We start from the raw sequence: 6,893 nt of genomic DNA, 5'->3' as shown, positions 1-6,893 counted from the left end.
TGAACTCTTCAAACTAAAGAGCCAAACTGATGATTGACTGTGCAGCTCTGACATGGCACCAAATGTCCCTGTTATCAGCTGCTGGATGGACGTTATCAGAGCTTTTTAGTCCCACACGGATCACCAGGAGCTCCTCCTCTGTCTGCAAACAGGCTCAGCAGCTCTGATCATTCATTGGAGTCAGCACAGAGTGTGGAGACATCTAGTGGTCGTGGAGAGAAGTGCATGTAACATGTGTGTGTTGTGTTAACAGCATGAGTAGTTAGGGGGACGTGCCTCCCTGTGCCTGATGGGAGTCCCTGTAATTACCCAGCATGCTGTGCTGTGTGTTTCATTTCTAACACTGGTTTCACTGAAGAACTTTCTGAGCTTCTTTCATTGATTCTGACCAACATACATGTTTGCTGTGGATCCACATCTGCTCTTACTGCTAATGTCATGAAGCTGTTTGAGTGGTGAGCAGTCAAAGAAGCAGGTCCTAACAGGGACATAGCAGGATATTCCTGCCTCTGAATGAGCTGTAACTGCACATATGAGCACAGCTGGTCTGATGTAGTGAACACAAAGAGTCTGTGTGAGCTGAATTTACACCAGTCTGTTTGTGTTCCTGTTATTTTGGCTCTTTTCCAGATGGTACATGGTGGATCATTTACTGTCAAGATGGCCCCGGCGTATGTAGCTGCTTGTCTGTTGCTGTCAGTTTCGATTGTTTTTATGTTGCTCCTGTCCAGGGGTGGATCTAGAGAAATTTTCTTAGGGTAGCAAAGAAATCAAATGGGGTGGCAAAATCAAAGCCTTTTTTTTTTTCAAACACATATACAGGTGGTTACAAATGGTTAAAATGATTCAAATGCAGTAAGTATACACGTTTTTCATATAAATATAGTCTATAACTTAATTATTGTCTGTAGCCCACATAATTACACACTTTAGTTACATAAAACATGTGAGTTTTGATCTTATGTACTGTATAGACTGTATAATAAATAAATATGTAGCCCAATAAGTATAAAATCCAGAAAGCTACACAACATGGGGCGGTTCATTTACAAACACAAGTCTAACTTAAGTTTCACACTGTTTTTTGTTAGAAAAAAATCAAATTGTTACATGCTTAAATTACACAAAATGTCAGAAATGTTTTGAATTTATTTAGAACTACAAATTAAATTTCTTTTAGTAATTATTGTTTTTTAATGTCACAATTCCAACACTGCTCCTTTATCCGGGTTTGGACCGGCAAAAGTGACCCGAAATTGGCACTCTGGTGGAGTTACTTTGTGTGTGTGAGTGTGTGTTTATAAGTAGTTTAAACCTTTTGATCCACAAAACAGCATAACAGTAAAAGAAGAACTGACTGTGTTACAGTCAGTGCGGGAGCAGCGGCTTCGCTCATGCGCGATTCATTTGCCGTTTGGAGGCATAGGTGTGAACATCTCCTGCCCTGATAGCAGCTGGGGGAGGACTATCCTCCGCCTGTGAGCGGTATGCGTTTTCACGTCAGAAAGTCGTCATAAATAAGTCTCCAATAACACCAGAAAAAGTCGCCAGATTTGTCGCTAGTCGCTTTTTAGAAAACAAAGTCAGAAAAGGGTCTGAAAACTCGCTAAATATAGCGACAAAGTCGCTAAGTTGGCAACACTGGCCTGGACGCGGACGTCGGGAGGATCAAAGGGTCGCGGCGGTGCATTTCCATGGCAACGACTGGAGCCGCTCCAGTGCTGTTTGTGGACTGTGGTGCCGTTCTCCGTTTGGCCTCTTCGTGGTGGCTCCATTGGATGTGTGTGGACCTGCGTTTCCTGGGCGTGGGTTCGATGCAGCTTTGCCATAGTTCCTGGATTTGCATTTTTTTAATGTATTTCGTGTTGGTTACTGTTGTAACATGATTGTTGTTTAAGTTTTCTGCAGTACTTTCCGGTACTGTTTTCACATATTATGCTTACTGTTACTGTTTTTGAGGAAAAAGAAGAAAAGCTACGAAAAAGAGGGAATTTCATTCTGTAATTGTCCTGGCTATCTTAAGTTTATTTTCTTTCTATAACATTTGTTTAAATGGACATTCACCATGTGGGACACTGTCATGTATGCCAGTTTCTCGATATTGCACTGTGCATTTCCCTGTTTTGGTTTTAACTTCTTATCCTGCTGACCATGTATGGAGGCTGGTTAAGTCTTGACTGTTCCAATGCTGTAAGGGCGTCTAACAATTCCTCCACAACCTGCTTACTACCTAAAGTAGCTATGTGTAGTGAAAGGGGGTAGCGGGAGGAGGTTCACCTGCGTCCGGCTGAGGACAGCCTTTGTTTAATCCGGGGGGAATATGTAACAGTCACAATGGTGTGGTGTCCCTTTAAGACACCACACCAAACTGATGGTGTCATCAGTTTGTGCCACTGCTCGCTCTCTGTGATTATGAGGACACGTGCCTGCACGCTTGTGCTTAACGAGGGACGGATTTATGTTTTCTTCTCCAGACCCTTTTTTTTTTGTTTGCAACGCTTGGGTTGTATGAACGCTGGGTGTTATGTTGTTGAGCCGCAGCCGTTCAGCCGGGCTTTTATATGGTTGTTGAAGAAGGCGTATTAAAGAACACGCTGTGGAATTCCCAATGCCAGCGTGAGTGTGTATTCTTTTGACTAGCCTGCTAAGTGTTTTGCTGCCTCCTCTCAACCACTAAACACAACCCGACGTTACAACACTCCACACTAAACGTCACAAATCTCCCACATCTAAAAACTCTCTCTCTCTCTCTCTTTCTCACTCGCTCACTGCCGTCACTCCCAAAACTTTCCCCTCTTCATAAACAACCAAATCCCAAATGTTGACTTTTTACAAAATTGGTCGACATGGTACATTTTTCCACCGATAGGAAAGACTTGGCCTTTTTCTTTCTTTACTGTTTTCAAGCTGTCCTTAGAAAATGCTTTTTTTAAAAACACACACACAAAAACGTGAGGACAGTATTTTGAAAAAAGCATGGTTTATATATATATATTTTTTTATCATAACTCTGGATTTACTGGCCTGTAATTAAAATTTAAAAACTTTGAAGTCCGAACTTTCAATACGGGCTGAAATAGAGACTCAGCGTGGATGCAGCTTGTTGCTATGTCAGCTTAAATCAGTCATGTGATTTGGAGGTGCAGCGTCCGTGGACCACAGAGGGTTAATGACACTCACCTTCCTTCCATTTTCAGAGTGTAACAACCGACCGCCTGTGTAAAATCCGTAATTCCCATGGTGTTGTTCAAAATGTGCTCTGGCACAATCATAAGCATCGCTTGCTACTGAAAACAAGAAAAAAGCCGGTCTGCGCTATGGGCTGAACCATTTGTTAATGGTGGAGGGGGGGGAACACTATGCAATATATTCAGTTTTAGCATTTATATTCACTGTTAACTGTAACTACGCTCAAAGTGTTAATGCTATCTTATTTTAATAAACAACCCTGTCATATGCAAAACTGGGGTGGCACTTGGGGTGGCAAGAGATCGTTTTAGGGTGGCACTTGCCACCCCATGCCACCCTTCTAGATCCGCCCCTGGTCCTGTCATGTGTCACTCAGGAAATCAGGTCTTTACTGGTTCTTTACTGTTCTTATTGTGGGAGATTTTAATATCCATGTCTGCTGTCCTGACAAACCTCTGGTGAAGGATTTTTAAGCCTTATTGACTCTTTTAATCTGGTCCAGTCTGTACCTGGTGTTAAAGAATAAATATATATTCTTAGTGCTTATTTTCTGTTTATATTGTTTTATGTAGGCCATTATATTACAAAAGGCCACTTTTAGTCATAAAGTGTGTAAAAGGTCATAGCTGGCTGAGCAAGACAGGAAGCTGTGCAGAATGAGACGCTTTGTGCAGAGCTGCAGAGTACAGGATGTAGACAGGAAGGGGAACTAGCAGTCCTCTGTGTCCAAGGGGGAGTTGGACACAGAGGGAGTGAGATCTTTCTTATTTAGAGGATGTGGTTGGCCATCTCTGTGGTTCTCCAATTGATCCTGCCCATCCACGATTTTTTTAAGATGACTTTGCCTAGCACAGGGCACGCTGTTCTTACTATTAGAGTTTCAGTGTCCTTGTTTTCCTTGTTATCGATCCAGTCACTAGTTAGCTAACATTAACTAATGTAAGTCTGTTAGCCCCAACCAACCACATGACGTCACGTCCCGTAGAGACACAAGATGGCGCTAAACATGTTTATAAAACTTCACTTTAAGCACTTATTTCTTAAATCCAGCTTCACAGACAGAGTTACATCTATGAGCAGGGCTCAGTGCTGTAAATTAACCTTTATGTGTTTCAGGTTTCATGTCCCCTTTAAGAAATAAACAAATATCACACATTAATATTTGAAGCAGGTTTGAAAAAGTCCTCCATCATCTCATCATGTTTGGACCGTTGTACTTCTCTCTACTCGGCTCTCAGCCAAGTGTCCTCCAGCTCATTCACAACTAACCTGAAAGATTTTTAATAAACTGAAAGAGACGAGTCCTCATCCCTCCATCCTCACAGCACAGGCAGCCTGTTCGATACAGACCTGACTTTAACCTTGTTATAATCACTTTTAAAGACCTCACATCAGCTCGTTGCTCCACTTCCTCTGGACTTCCTGTCTCTTCCTTTTTTATCTGTGAGATGTTAAAATGTTGAATGTTTCTGTCGTTCTGTCTCCTGGTTTCTGTAAATGTGTCTAAACTTGATCTTTACCTCAAAGTGACTCATGGAGTCTCTGTGTGTCCTCAGTTTCCCAGCATGCCTCAGCTGTGGAGATGTATGAGGGGGACTCGTTCACCCTGCCCTGTCAGTTTGTTACTTTCAATCTGAGAGAACCATCAGTGGTGTGGAGTCGCTCCGACCTCAGTCCTCCAACCGTCCACCAGCGTCAGCCTCAAGGAGACGAACTGAAAGATCAAAACCAGCGTTACAGCGGCCGAACATCCATGAAGACTGACGCTCTGGAAACTGGAGACCTCAGCCTGAACCTGACCAACCTCCAACTGTCTGACAGCGCCACCTACACCTGCTTCATCAGAGACTTTATAGGTGAACTGAGTCGGAGTGATGTACAGCTGCAGGTCAAAGGTCAGCAACAAACACCTGTTGTAGATACATCTGACATCACTCAGATAAAACTTCATTATTTTAACACTGTCAGAATAACCATGTTGGCTCTTTGATTGAAATGTAGGCTTAGTTATTAAATCTTTTAATTTCATTGAGTCAGAGGTCAAAGGTCATGTTGTTCTTTGTGTTCCTCCACAGAACGGTTTCCATCCTGGGCCAAAGCTCTCCTGGTTCTGCTGATTCTTCTTGTGGTTTCTGGAGGTCTTTTATTTTATTTCCGGCAGTATTTCATGTCAGGTGAGTGTCTCCTACTACACTACCCATAATGCCGATGGTTAGCAGGTGTCCTCTGGTGGCTCCTTGACTGCGGCTCACACAAACTTGTTCCAGAAGCTGAAAGAGTTGAGAGTTACAAACAGCTGATACAGAGAGCTGAAGAGAAACTTCCAGGTTTGTTCCAGAAGTCAGAAAACCTCCTTCAGACTCAGTCATTGATCAGTGAAACAGCTCCACAACATGACTTTACTAAACAGTGTGTGTGCGCTTCACTGCATTGATCTGACACAGAGGCTGCATGTGTACAAGCTGTTCTTCTTCTGTGGTGGTAAACAGCAGGCTGACATGGAAACATGTGCTGACAGTAAATGTTGCAGCAGCTTCAGTAAATGTTCCTCCTTGAGTTGTGCTCAGTCATGTGGTGGAGAGCTTCAGATGTTCAGAGCAGACACATGAGATCTTCATGGTCTCTGTGCTGATGTGTGTGAGACATGGCCGACTGTGGAGGCTCAGTCTGTCTGTTCTTCTGCTCTTCATCCAACATGTCTGCAGCACTTTACAGGACGCTGCAGACTAGTTACCAAAGAACGAGTCAGGAACACATCAGGAACAAACTGAGACACAGAAAATAGACATAAGTTTAAGGGTATCTACTCAGGGAATGTGTGTAACACACAATGTGTATAATACACAATAACACAGGCATTTACATTTACACAAGAAGATATGTACAAGTTATACATGTACAAGCCTATTTTCAGCAAAGAAAGAAAATGGGCAGGTTTCCATATTTCAGGGATCTCACTGTTTAAAGGCTAAAATTAGAAATATTAGAAATATAGCAGTTCTGCTATAATGTCTGCAGCTAGCTTAAGAAAATAAGGATCAAGTTGATTTGGATCCAACAGATTTAAGGTCCTGTGGACCTCCAGGACACTCAGAGGAGAAAAGCTGAGGCCTGAAGCACAGATTGAGTTTGAGTGGTTACAGAGAGCCTCCTGTTCATTAAGCTGTTTGAAATCTGATGTAAAGATTCAAATAAAGACCCTGAAGAATCTTAACCCTTTCATGCATGAATTATGACAACCTCAATCAGGATTTTTCTCTTAAGTATTTTTATTCATCTTTAGGCATGAAAAAATATTTTTTTAAACATGTACTTTTCAAAGAGTTTGTTAAATGTCCACTTAGGTGGACAACAGACATTTTGACTTATGAATTTGACACGCAAATAAATAATATGCACTGTGTAAAAGCTACAAAATAACTAAAAAAAAATTTTTTTATAAAAAAGATGACAATATAACAACATATATATAAACTACAACAAATATAACCCTTCCACCCACTGGCTGACCGGTGGAGTGACACATTAGTGTCCAATGTGCATGTATACCATCAACTCTGACACAAATACAAGAAAACAGCCTTTGAATAGCTGTCCACTGTAGTGACCACTATGTGTGAAAGGGTTTATGTATAGGTCATTTAAGAAAGTCACATTTTTCAGTAAAGTTCATGACACTTCTAAAACAAAAGCTGCCATCTTGG

The sequence above is a fragment of the Pelmatolapia mariae genome, linkage group LG3_W, assembly GCF_036321145.2.
Source record: "Pelmatolapia mariae isolate MD_Pm_ZW linkage group LG3_W, Pm_UMD_F_2, whole genome shotgun sequence".
Taxonomy (NCBI): domain Eukaryota; kingdom Metazoa; phylum Chordata; class Actinopteri; order Cichliformes; family Cichlidae; genus Pelmatolapia; species Pelmatolapia mariae.
This window is presented reverse-complemented; position numbering follows the sequence as displayed.